The 13,617-nt window shown below is 53.3% G+C and overlaps 1 long non-coding RNA gene across 5 annotated transcripts in view; it reads left to right on the top strand.

Moving 5' to 3' along the window:
- The first annotated feature begins 4,933 nt into the window (after positions 1 to 4,933).
- LOC109278513 (uncharacterized) overlaps positions 4,934 to 13,617 on the top strand; it is a 52,633-nt gene continuing 43,949 nt past the window's right edge. For all 5 annotated transcript variants that reach the window (XR_008421277.1, XR_002085703.2, XR_002085700.2 and 2 more), the window contains exons 1-2: positions 4,934 to 6,353; positions 6,411 to 6,856. This is a non-coding gene — a long non-coding RNA (uncharacterized LOC109278513). The remainder of the gene's footprint in view (positions 6,354 to 6,410; positions 6,857 to 13,617) is intronic.

Below are 13,617 nucleotides of genomic sequence, written 5' to 3'. Positions count from 1 at the left end.
GCCACTTAGTTCTGTGCATTCAGGGTCACTTTTGTCCCTCTTCTCACCCACCTGCCCGTCCTTGCTGTTTCTGCTCCCCTCAAACACTGAGGGTCTGTTGCCAGCCTCCTAGCTGGTCTGCCTGCCCCAAGCTCACCATCTTCCTTGCAACTTCCATAGCCCTGCCAGGGCCGTTTTCTACAACACAAAAAATACCCCCTTAAGCACCCCACTGTTTAAACCCTGTTATCTAGCTCCTTATTGCTTAAGGAGTAAGGTCCAATCTCCATAGGCGGTAGCAAGGCCCTCTGAGATGTGGTCCAGCCCCTCTCCAGCTGTGTCTCTGGGGTCTACTAGAGCTTCTCCAAAAAAGCTGGTGGTTCACACCAGGGCCACGCTCTCAGCGCCGAGGACCCCCATCTTCCTGGGAAGCTCCTGCTCTTTCTCCAAGACCTGTCTGTGGCATCCCCCTCTCTGGGACACCGTGCCCAGCTCCCCTGCTCCGGGTGGATCCCTTCCCCCATGACCTGCGTCTTCTTGTTCCTGTTGTGTTCATCACACTGAATTGCAACCATCTATCCGTGCCTCAATTCCCCCTCCGAGGCTGCAAGTTCCTTGAGGGTGGGGATATGTTTCATTGACTCACTTATTTAAAAATCCTTACCGAGGGGCGCCTGGGTGGCTCAGTCGGTCGAGCTCCCGACTTCAGCTCAGGTCGTGATCTCGTGGTCCGTGAGTTCGAGCCCCGCGTCGCGCTCTGTGCTGACAGCTCGGAGCCTGGAGCCCGCTTCGGATTCCGTGTCTGCCCCTCCCCTCCTCGTCCTCTGTCTCTGTCTCAAAAATAAATTAAAAAAAAAAAAACATTAAAAAAATTTTTTTTAAAAGCCTACCAAGCACGGACTTTACACCCAGCACTGTGGCAGATGCTGGGATACTTGGTTTGTATCTTGAAGTATATGGTCTAGCGTGGAGTAATCGCTCACGCCAGGGACACCAGCGACAGAGGGTCACACTAACATGTATGCGATTATAGGTCAGGAAGGAAAAGGAAGGAGTGTGACAGCTTTGGTGTCTGGTACCGGGAGGTGTTCCCTAAAGGCTACTTTTCTTCCCCGGCCTCAGCCCCAGGCACCAGGATGTGCATTTATGGCTGTATTTATCGTGCTGTTCCCACAGTGGAATGGGTACTAACCCCTGGTCTGTGAGCTCCCTGTGGGAGGGATTCGGTCCCTTCAACTCCTCTCTCCAAGGCCTGATGGCATGTAATAGCCATACGACGAATGTGAGTTGAGTTAGAAATAGAGGTGCATCCCTGTATATGAGTCGGGATGGAGCCGAGGCCACTGGGCAGTGGGGTCAGCGCTCTGGACGTGATCGCCCTTCCTCTCCCTGAATATGGACCACAGGAAAAGGGGAGTCCTTCCACCTCTGTGACTTCCTAGCTGTGCGACCTCGGACAAGTCACGTAGCTTCTCGGAGCCTCACTTGCTTCACCTGTAAAATGGACGTGATGATAGTACCTGTCGAGAGCTCACTATGAGGAAGCTTAAACACACAGGAAGTGTTAAGAGTCAGGCCGGGCACAGAGTAGGTGCTCTGTTAGTCTGCGGCATTATTATCACGATTATTATTATTACTACCATTTCTACGGCCGCTTCCCAGTGAATGACCTACGGTCTTCTGCACGCGTCTCCCCGGCAATCCCACACCCGGCCCAGCCCCCTCTGGGTCTGGCACGCGACTGGAGTCCCATCTTTCCTCTTGCTAGGAAGCTGTGGGTAACTGGGGCTTAATTAAGCATGCTTGACTGGGGTGCGATTAGCAGCTGCTGTGAGTCAGCAGAGGCCCGGGCCGGGGGGGGGGGGCGGGGGGAGGACAGAGGAGGGTGCAGAAAGCTTCTGGTGCGTGGGGCTGTGTTTCCAGGCCCAGTCAGCCCACGCAGTTCGACAAGTGAGGGGGACAGGGTGAGCAATCCTGCAGTCTCTCCGATTCCCCTGGTAGCTCTCACCAGCCACCTGGCCCTCGCTAGAGCTCTGTGGTTGTTATCATTCATTCATTCATTCATTCATGCGTTCATTCAGCAAATACTGCTTGCTTCCTATCTGCCATTAATTGTCGTAGGTGCTGAGTATGATGCAGTGAAGATCATGGGCGTAGGTTATTGCCCCCATGTGACATACAGGCAGGAATAGAGATTAAAATATGTTGTGGAAGGGGTGCCCGGGTGGCCCAGTCGGTCAAGCGTCGACTTTGGTTCAGGTCATGATCTCGCGGTTCTTGAGTTCAAGCCCCCGCACTGGGCTCTGTGCTCTGAGCACCGAGCCAGCTTTGGATCCTCTGTCCCCTCTCTCTCTCTCTCTCTGCTCCTCCCCCACTTGTGCTCTCTCTCTCTAAAATAAATAAACATTAAAAAAAATAATAAAATAGGATGTGACATCTGCCACCGTGGGGTGGGGAGGCAGCACACAGGAAACCCAGGAAGAGCTGGGGTCTCCCTGCTCTGGATGCCCTGTCCTGCACAGCCTCCCATCTGGTGGCATTACTTCCTTATCTGACTATCTTGCCCACCTACTGTTGGCAATCTTAAGCCATGGCCTAGGTGACATTCTCGGTCCCTCCAGTTCACAGCACAGTGCTTGGGACATAGCAGGCGCTCAAAGAATTGGCTGGTTTGTTGGCTGAATGAACCCCAGCTTAGGAAGCAACTTAGGATGTGTGACCCCCCGCCCTTCCCAGAACAGGGGTTGGCAAACTGTAGCCTGCGGGCTCTATGCCCCCTGCAGCCAGCCTATTTCATAGAGCCCTCGAGCCGAGAACGGTGCGCACATTTTCGAAGGGGTGGGTTGGAAACCATAAAAAAATTATCAAAGGATAATATGTTGCAGAGATGCGTGTGGCCACAAGGTGTAAAATATTTTCTCTTTGGTGTTTTACAGAAAATGTTTGCTGATCCCTGGTCTAGAAGCCCGGCTCTGCACCTTGCTCTCCTCGTCTGTGTAGTGGGGATTCCGAGTTAAGTACCGCGAAAGCTCCTTCCTGGCGTGTGGTGGAGTCATTCTGCATTCCACGGTTCTCGCTCTGCCCTTGAGGGCCCGGTTGCACACATCTTTGTGTCACTAGCAGCCCCGTGATGCCTGCACCGAGCAGGTGCTCAGGCAGCATCAGCTGACTGGTGTTATGGTGGCCGGAGAGGGAGCTCAGAGCCCGGCCCTGTTGCCGCACGGCTGCGTGAGCTTAGGCAGCACCTTGAGTCTCTGAGCCTCAGTTTCCTCACTTGAAAAATGGGCATAATAACTTAGCACTGACTTGCTAGGGTTGCGATGAGAATGAAGGAGATAAGTACCCGGGGAGGTGCCTTGGGAAGTCTTCGGTGCTGTCCAAATGCTAGCAGCTACTGTCACTGCTGTTACTGGGCATGTCACACGTACTCGGCTTTGTTGCCTAGTTCCATTTGGCGTGCTTTAACTCATAGGATGGTTTCCCTAAGGATGGTTGGGTTCTTGAGGGTCAAGGTGATTCTAAAGGTCCCAGGTGAGTGGTCTCAGTGATGGGATGTGTGTGGCCCTGGGGCACTCCCTGCCTGATCACTGCTTGCTCCTTTAGTTGTGAGGGCAGAGAAGGACTGGGAAGGGATAGTTTATTAAGACTTGGGGAGGGTGGACCCCCCGAGTCTTGGTCCCTGACCATTCCCAGGGCGGGGGAGGGAGCCAGACCTGCACAGTGGGCTCAGTCCTGCCCCCACAGCCACCTCTGTTCATTGAGACAGAGGATTGGGCTCTCCCGCCCAGGCTGCCTGCCCCCTGCCCGGCGGATCGTCCTGCCACAGGATCTAGCTTCATCTCTTGATAACCTTGACCGGCCTTTGTTTAGCATTTTCTTTTCAATGAGCTCTCCCACAGACATCATTTTGTCTTCCATAAGAATCCCATGTGGTAGGGATTTTATCTACCCCCCTTATAAATGAAGATGCTGAGGTTCAGGGAGGTTAAGACACTTGCCCACAGTGAGTGTCCCAGCTGGGATGGGATCTGCATCCCTTAATGCCAGGGCTCTTTCTGTCACACCAAGTTGCCTCTCTTCACCTGCCTCAGTTGTACCAATGAACCTGTCTTCTCCCAGTCCCTCTCCCACTCCTGCATGGCTTTGTCCCGGCTGACCCCCAGGCCCGGGAGAGTCCCCTTCACCCCCATGCTGGTATAGAGGCTGGCCCTCTCCTGCAATGGAAACCTAGTGTGACAGCAGGGGTTCTGGAACGCCCCTTGCCTGGTCCCGACCCCTGGGTCCAGGGCGGGGAGGTAGAGATGGCTAGGGAAGGCGCACACTGGGGGTGCCGGGGAAGACATGTCAGATTCAGTTACCATGACGTGGAATATTTATGCTGCCACGGGGCCCTGGGTGTCATACTGCATTAAGTGGGCACTCAGTGCCCACTCCCTCCAGCCACGAGATCAGCTGCCTGCCCCTCTCTCCCTTCTTCCTGCTGGATGCCATAGTCGGTGGCATTCCTGACCCCTGGGGATACAGTCAGGGCCTCCTGGGTGCCCAGCCTTTGGGAGGCGCCACTTCCTAGGGACTGAGGGTTTGACTGAGGGAAGGAAGCTTTGACCCCTTAACACATCATTCTGGTGTCTCCAGCGGGGCAGGCTCCTATTTCACGGTTTGGTGGGGAGAGTTCAGGCTCCGAGGACCCATCAGACCCTCTCTGTAAGCTCAGCGCAGAGGCGATGCCCAACGAAGCCTGGATACAAGGGGAAGATGGGTACAAGCCTGGATGTCACGGGGAAGAAACTCAGACCTTGCCTCCCGAAAGGAGAAGACCCTGTCAGTCCTGTAGGGACGCCCAGCAGGCCCCTGCCATCAATGTGGTTTCCCTTCTGCTTTGCTCAACTTCAGTTTTGTCTCTGCAACTCCCCCCCCCCCCCCCCCCCCCGCTTTCCTCTGTACGGCCTGAGGTTGAAGATGGCAGGGCTGGGCAGCAGAGGGAGAGCAGACAGGGCACGTAACCACACCCCTGAGGAAGAAGGTGGTTCGGGGGGTGGGTAGGAGGCTCTGTGGGGTACCCAGAATAAGGAGCGAAGGGGGAGGGGGTAGAGAGCCTGAGCCTGGTACAAGCTGAGCCCCGGGGTGCAGGGTGCATCCTCCCCTTCCCCCCAGGCCTTCCTAGCTACCCCCTCGGGGTCTGGCCTGAGCTGCCCTCTCCAGGTCCATTACCCCAGACCTTGTCACTGTTTATCCAGACTCGAGGCCACTCTACAGCCTTAACCGGCCGCCATTGCATCCACCAGGCTAATGCTGACCGTTGTCGCCTTCCTACCCTCGATCCTGCAGTAACTTCCCATTGCCGACAGGACCACATCTAACTTTTGAGCCTGGCGCCTGTGGTCCATCCGTGGTTTAGCCCTGCTTTGCCCTGCAGCCTGCTTCTCCCTACTCCGTACTCCAAGGCTGTCCTCCGGCCCTGGGAACGCGCACGGCCCCAGACACAGCGTGCTCGCTCCCATCTTGAACGCTGGGACGCGCTGACACTCTGCCAGGTTGGACCGTGACCCGACTTCATCCTCTAGAGAGATGCTCCCCACCCTTTGTGTCTCCTCTCAAGATCCACCTGTACCGTGAGGCTTCCCTTGGCCTCTCCTTCCACGGAAATGCCACCCAGTGAGGCACACATCTCCGTTGTAACAACTATCTGCTTTTACTTTGGTTATTCGCGGATGTTTCTCCCTGACTCTTGACAGGGAGTAACTGAGGGTTGAGCCAGTGTCTGAATCACCTTGGGGCCCTCGGCAATCGCTCTGCGTTTGACCTACGTTGCCGATGTTTAGTAAACGGAAAACGCACCAAAAAATGTTTGGAAAATGCTTAGATCAGTAAACTAATCCATGCCACGAGGAGTCCTCCCCGCTCCCTGTTCCTTTAGCAATGTCCCTCACGCCTCCCCGTGGGACAGGGCGAGACGGGGCTCCGAGCCCATCGTGTTCTGTCCAAATTTCTGGCATGCAAAGCCGAATCCGGCTTGAGAGCCCAACACGCTAAGCCCATCTGATGAGCTGCATGTATTGTGGCAAATGTCAGCCTCGACCAGCTCCAAACTAGGTCAGGCCCGGCTGCCAGCCACCAGGAGTCGGCCAGCACTGACTGCCCAGTGGTCTGGCCACGTGGTTGCAGCTTCTGGGTAGACAGAGCAGGCGGGGATGCTGCTGAAATAGGAGGGTGGTAGCTGGGGGCGCCCTTGACCTGGGGTGGAGGAGAGGATCCGACACGGAGGCCAAGGCAGATTGAAATGTTTCCCTTGCTCTGCATTCATGATTTAATTAGTGAATTCGCCATTCATTCCTTCACTTATTTAGTCAACATACATTTACTGTACCTGCCTGGTGCCAGGTACTGTACTAGGTGCTGGGGCAGGAGGAAGAGATCTTCGGGCAGAGAAGGGAGGCAGGTATAACCAACCACAGTAAGTTGAGCTGGAGAGACACCAAGGTTTGTACTGGACACACTGGGCTGCCCAGGGGAGGGTCTGTGGAGATCCGAGAGCCACCATGTCCCGAGGGCCAGCTGCTTGCACGGATGCAGGAGCCGGCCTTGACCTCACACCCGGCCCGTGAGCATGCACTCTCCACCCCCGCCCCCTGCCTGGGTGGCCACTGCCCGGACTTGAGCCCTCTTTTGCTGCCTTTCACCATGAAATAGGATGTCCGCTGCATTATTGTGATTATGCATTTTTGTAGGTTCCCTTCATCGGTTTGAGGAAGTTCCTTCCTTTTCTCTGGTTTGCGGAGAGTTTTTATCAAGAATGGATGTTGGATTTGTGTCCAATGCCTTTTCTGCGTCTTTTGAGAGGAGCATTATGGCTTTTCTTTTGGAGTCTATTAACACGGTGAGTTACATCAATTGATTTTTGAATTTTAAACCCACTCTGTATTCCTGAGATGCGCTCCCCTTAGTTGTGATGTGTTGTCCTTTTACTATATTGTTGGGATACATTTCTTGAAAGTTGGTTCGGAATTTTTGCATCTGTCAGCATGAAACATATTGATCTGTAGTTTTCTTTAAAAAATTTTTTTTAAAAATGTTTATTTATTTTGAGAGAGACAGAACACTATGGGGGGGGGAGGGGCAGAGAGAGAGGGAGACACAGAATCGGAAGCAGGCTCCAGGCTCTGAGCTGTCAGCACAGAACCCAACATGGGGCTCGACCTCACGGACCGCGAGATCGTGACCTGAGCTGGAGTCGGACACAATCGACTGAGCCACCCAGGCACCCCCGTAGTTTTCTTAGAGTGTCTTTGTCTGGTTTTGGTATCAGAGTAATGCTGGCCTTATAAGATGAGTTTTGAATGATTCCTCATTGTAATTTTCTGGAAGAGTTTATATAGATCTGGTAATATTCGTTTCTCCAATGTTTGGTAGAATTTACCAGGGAGGCCTGCTGGGCCTGGAGTTTTCTTTGTGGGAAGATTTTTAACTGCAACTCCAATTTCTTTCATAAACACAGGCGAATTCAGTTCACTTCGTCTTAAATGAGTTTTGGTAGTTTGCCATTGCTCTATTCTTTGCACAGCCCTTTACATTGTATGATACGTTCTTGTTTATTTCCTTGATTTTTATATGTTGTTTCTGCTTTTCCCCTATAAAACTGAGCTCTGGGAGGATAGAGACTATGATTTTGCTTTTGTACTGGGCAGAGGATAAGCTCAATGAATCCTTGTGGAATGAGTGGAGGTTAATTTTAGCCTAAGAATACTGTAGCCTGGGTATTCCCATTCTACACCTGTGAAAGCTGAGGCTGAAAAGAGGTTAAGTAAATTGTCCTGTAGCCACCGCATCACCTAACAAGTGGACCAAACATCTGATCTTGCTTCTAGATGGTTTTCTTTCTGGGTAAGTATTGCCTTGGTAGCAAAGCGTGAGAGTAACATCCACAGAGAAACTAGACAGCGGGTCTCAAACTTCCGTGCATGAGAGTCACTTGAAGAACGTGCTAACCGGGCAGGGAATCCGTATCCTCACCGGCTCCCCACGTGACTCTGGTGTACATCACCAAGAGGCCACGCTTTGGCTCAGCCCGTGCAAATGTGGGGGAAGTGTAAGGTCTGCTCTGCTCAGAGAAGGAGGAGATGCTTGGTGCGGAGTCCTAGAAGCACTGGAGGCGGGGTGGGGTGGGGTGGGGAGGGTGGGTTGTGAATTCTGAGCGTCTGGGATCCCTGTCTCCGAGGCACTTGTAGCTGCTTGCATACAAGCAGCGAAGGTGCTAAGTCAACTTCAGCAAGTCCTTTTGCAGAGCCGGTGGCTTGGGATCCAATTCCTTTCCACTCATGTGTTTCTCCAGTGCCCAGAGATAGGACCAGTGCTATGTCTCTGCTTTTAATAAAAGAATAAACTCTAGGGGTCTTCCAGGCTCTTCTTGGATGAGGTCCCAGAAACCTCACTGCCCATCTAGCCCTTGGGGAAGTGAGGACCAGGATGGGAGGGGAAACAGGGAAACAGAGGAGTCCCGGGCTACTTACTAGGGAGAACTTAAGTGTCAGATGCCTCTCTCAGGGGCTTGGGGACAGCTGTCCTCTTGGCAGATTCAGGGGAGGGGCATGGGACGGATGAAAAGATTCTAGGCCCTAGGAATGTGCCATAGGATTTGCTCATCACTGGAAGGTCTCCTGGCTCACTATCGACCTGTGTGAGTCAGGGAAGGAGTGGGGTACACGTGGGGATGTGAGAGGGTTGGGAGGGGTGCTGAGACAAGGGGGGATAGGGCCTGTCCTCCACGCTCATGCCTTCCTAGGGCACATTCCAAAACCTCAGCTGAGTTCCCTGTCCCCTTGCCCTCCGATGTCACGTTGGATGAGGCTTCTGCTGCAGTAAGGCAGAAGTGGCAGGCAGAGGCACTAGGGGCTGGTGCCCCATGGGGCAGGCAGCGAGGAGGGCAGGAGGGAGAACACGGAAGGAGGAAGGGCAGAGGGCCGGCGTCTGCACTAGGTGCCAAGGTGTTGTGTTATGGGGGGTGGGAGTGGGCACCCTCCTGGAGGCAATTTATCTAACGCATGGCTTGGCTGTCAATTGGCCTGGAAGCTAATGGAGTCATTTGCATGCCATTACCAGATTGGCTGGGAGAAGTAGAAGGGCACTTGTCCCCTGGGGTGGCCTCTGCCGTCCCGTGTTGGCACTGGACTGGACAGATGTCATCGCCTTCACGTGGGAGGAGGCAGCACCTCCCTGGGTAGAGTAGCCCTTTGTCTTTGCGGCCTAGTCTCAGTGACTGGGGTCAGAGGGAGGGCTCTTAGGCAATTCCAAAACAGCCGAGGGGGCAGGCCACTTGTGCTTGGCATTGGAGTGGCATCCAGGCAACACCCTGTTAGGAGACGCTGGTGTGATGTTTTACCATCTGGTTAGATATTTCTGTTCACTTTCTATCGCTCGGTAGCAGATGACCGCGAACCTGCGACCGCGACCAGCTTAAAACGGCATGCAATTTCATCCCGTGGTTTCTGCGAGGCAGGAGTCCAAGCCACCCTAGCTTGGTCCTTTGCTCAGGGTCTCACAGAGCTGAAAGCCAGCCGTGGGCTGGTCCGTGGTCCTTTCTGGAGCGCAGGATCCTCTTCTAAGCTCATATGTTGGAATTCGGTTCCTTGTGGCTGTAAGACTGAAGTCCCATTCTCTTGCTGGCTGTCATCCAAGGGACTCTCTTGACCTCCAGAAGCTGCTCACAGTTTTCCTGACCTGTAGCACTGACACGGGCTCACTCACTTCACAGTGGCTTACTTCCGCGAGGTCTCTCTCTTCCTGGAAAGGGCCCCTCCCTCTATTATGTGCTTTCACCTAAGTAAGTCAGGCCCACCCAGGACAATCTTCCTTTTACATAACTCAAAATCAACTTATTTGAAACCTCAATTATCTCATGATAATCATGATACAGGAGGAGGCAGGAATCTCGGGGCCACCCTAGAATTCTACCCATGACAATATTTAATGGGAGGGGGCGCTGAGAGAGGGAGACAGAGAGGTATTTAGATGTTTATAGATGAGAGGGAATGATGCATATAGAACACAGGAGTCCTAAAGAGCCCACCTGCAATTCTGTTCTGCTGTGCTCTGCCCTCCCCTTCCTTACTTATAATGAAAACAGTTGATAATTCAGAATTTTAATTATAAACAGTGGCTGTTGCATGGAGAGGAACCAAAAAGAGCATTTGCTGTATGTGCTCACTTCTTACAGGGAATTGGTGGGAGCCAGCTCAACCAATGACTACTGCTATTGGCCATCTGCTGGGACGTGCGGATAGCTTATAGAATCTGAGAGTCACAGCCTACTGGAGCCAGAGGGGACTTTGGGGATCTTGTCATCCAACCTAGTCATCGTGCAGATGATGGAACCGAGGCCCAGAGAGGGGATGTGAGTTGTGTGCGGTCACACAGCTAGTTGGTCGCAAGGTTTGCCAGGAACCAGCTGATGCCCGTTCGTTCAGCAGGCAGGTCTTGGGGGAGGATCGGAGAAGGCAGATGGGTCCTCGGTCACCTCGTGCACTTTCCACTACGCCAGTTTGCCTCATTACATAGTCCCTGCCCTTCTAATGCACCTGGCTTCATAGAATTCTTAATGTGTAAAATATTCAATAGCGGTCGCCTTCCTTGTCCTGGTTGGCCATGGGGAGTAGGCAGAGGGGGCTGCAGCCTGAGCACAGATGGGGTGGCAGCAGGAGGAGGGGGCTCTGCAGGCTGCAGAATGGCAGTGTGTGTGTGTGTGTGTGTGTGTGTGTGTGTGTGTGTGTGTGTGAGATTAAACCCTGAAAGCGGGACTCAACCTTGCCTCTCCCTCCCCCATGCAATCACATCCCGCCTGTGACTTTGTCATCTCCATCCCTCCAGCCTTTATCAGTGTCACAGGTGCTGAGTCACCAGACACAGGTTACCAGGGAAGGTGATTAATGATGGCAGCTGTGGTCCTTCCTACTCTCCCAGCCTCCCTGACCTTGTCCTTCCCCTCTTCTTTCTAGTTTCTCTTACCCCCACCATCCTCTAAGAAAAGAGATACACATTCAGCGTCTGAGAGGGGAAGGAGGGGACATTGGGCCCTTCTGGAACAGCCACTCTGGGTCAGGCACCGTGCCAGGCTCTTTCATTTGTTCTCACTGCACAGTGTACATGGGGAGATGCTGCAGGGCGTCCTGGGATGCAGGGGAGGGCTGTGTTCTTCCCACGTCACCAGAGAAGGCAGTGCCAGGCTGATTTCCTGTAGACGCATTTGCCACCCTTTGGCACATATGTTGCTCATGTGGGCTCTGATGTGCATAGTTGTCAGCTTGCCAGGCTCCAGAGGACAAGCCCACGGAACCCCGGAGCCTTCAATGTCAAAGCTGTCAGGGACCTTAGCAATCGCTGACTTTCCTGGAAGGGTGAGACGGAGGCCCAGAGGAGAAATGACTCGCTCAAGGTCAAAGCCGGCCTTTCCCGATTCCCGTTCCAGAGTTTGTTCTGGCATCCAGCTTTCATTTCCCCTGCTGTACTTGTCTTCTCCTCCGGAAGCAGGGACATGGTCACTGAGAGGTTCAGAGCTGTAGGGTGAAGGGTGAGGAAGGGTAAAGGTCTCTAGTGAAGGACATTTAAGGCATGAGGATGGTCTCCTCCAACACCCAGCTCTGAGCAGCTTCACGCAGCTCCCTCCTTGAGTGATGGGTCCTGTTGTCACAGTGACTGGACCGGACGGCCTGCCCACTGACAGGGCCTGGGATGTGACGGAGCCTCTTACACTGAGGCCACCTCCATGCAATGTTCTCTGTCCTTAGTCCTTGCCATTGTGCCCATGTGTGTAAGTGTGTGTGTGGGGGGTGCCTGGGGGGGGGGCGTTGCAGGTAGAGGGCTGCAGACTGTTTAGGGAGGGCTATGGTACTAATACACATACAGAACCCCAAGTCCAATTTCTGATTTGTGGAATACGAGAGTGGGTCTTCACGTTCCCTTACGTTCTTGGGAGTCCTGAGGAGTCATGCAAGTGGCTGACAGAGTACAACTCAGGAGGGCCTGGGGTGCTTTTCCTGCTTCCATTGGCTTCCTCTGGGTCAGGCTGGGAGGGTCCGAGAGGGGGCTGGGCCCAGCCCCCATCTTTCTGCCCTCTGCAAGCTGGGCCTTCGGTGAACTTGGCTGAGGGAGAAATGAGATCAGAGGAGACAGGACTGGGAACTCAGGTCTGGCCGATCGGAGAACACGAGCTAAACTCCAAGGGCACTGTTTTCTTGAGAAGTGTCTGGGTGGGTAGTTGAGTCAAGTGGTATCTTCCCCCTTTGGAGGAGCCAGGCCTCTCTGTGAATGCAAAACCTCGGACGGGATTCATGACGGGGCCTACGAAGCTAGAAAGGTCCTTCATACCTTTTGGTGCCCCTACTAGGCCTGTGGGCCTGGTGGTCATGGGTGTCAGACACCCACAGCTCCTAGTAGATCCAGATCTGGGTCCCCAGGCTACTTACGGGGTAGGCTGGGCTTTCATGACTGGACCCTCAGAAGACTGGACTGCCTAGGAGTCACGGAGCTGGGGCTGTTCCTTCGGGTGGGGCGGGAGCGAGGGGGGTCATGGACCCACTGCTCCATGGTAGTTGCTAGAACTGGATTTGAGGAGGTTAGTGCACAAGCACTGGTAAGTTTTTATCTCTTTGCCTTCTCAACGTTGTAAACTCAACGTTCTCAGTCGTTGTAAACTCAACGATAGGAACCGAGTAGGTCTTGTCCATTGCTGTGCCCCCAACACCTCACAGAGTGCCTGGCACATGGTAGGCGCTCTTCAGCGATTGGTTACTGAATGCGTTTTAAGGAAAGAGGCCACAGAAAGTGAAGTCTGGATTGGGAGCTCAAGAGGAACAAAGACAGGACCTTGGGTGGGCCTCTGTGGGGAGACATCGTCCCTGCCCTGATTCATTTTCGACTGCTGTCACCAGGAAACTCCTTCCTCAACCTCCCAGTCTCCCCAGTGCACCCCACTCCCCTACACCACGAATGCCTCTTTGCTCTCGACATTTGCCCACTTTGGACCTATCCTTCAGGGCTCTTCCCAAGGCCACCAGCCCTTCCTTCCTGACCCTTCCCTCACACTGCAGAGGGCTCTCTCACTCCTGAACTCCCAAGGTTCTGACTCTCTGGACCCCTAGCACTAATAGGGAATTTGCGTTCTGCCCATGTGTGCCTTCGTTCCGTGTTGGGATGCCGTGGTTTAAACAGTTGTTTTAAATTTAATCATATATTTTATATAACCCAATAGGATCATTTCAACGTGTGCTCAATATTACAAAATTATTAACGAGATGTTTTACACTCTTCTTTTTTTTTTTAAATTTTTTTTTTTAACATTTTTATTTATTTTTGAGACAGAGAGAGACAGAGCATGAACGGCGGGAGGGCCAGAGAGAGAGGGAGACACAGAATCGGAAGCAGGCTCCAGGCTCTGAGCTGTCAGCACAGAGCCTGATGCGGGGCTCAAACTCACGGACGGTGAGATCATGACCCGAGCGAAGTCGGACGCTCAACCGACTGAGCCACCCAGGTGCCCCTCTTTTTTTTTTTTAACTTTTTTTTTAAACGTTTATTTATTTTTGAGACAGGGAGAGACAGAGCATGAACGGGGGAGGGTCAGAGAGAGGGAGACACAGAATCTGAAAC

This window comes from Panthera pardus, unplaced genomic scaffold, assembly GCF_024362965.1.
Source record: "Panthera pardus isolate Hobbes unplaced genomic scaffold, ASM2436296v1 HiC_scaffold_12, whole genome shotgun sequence".
Classification (NCBI taxonomy): domain Eukaryota; kingdom Metazoa; phylum Chordata; class Mammalia; order Carnivora; family Felidae; genus Panthera; species Panthera pardus.
This window is presented reverse-complemented; position numbering and strand designations above follow the sequence as displayed.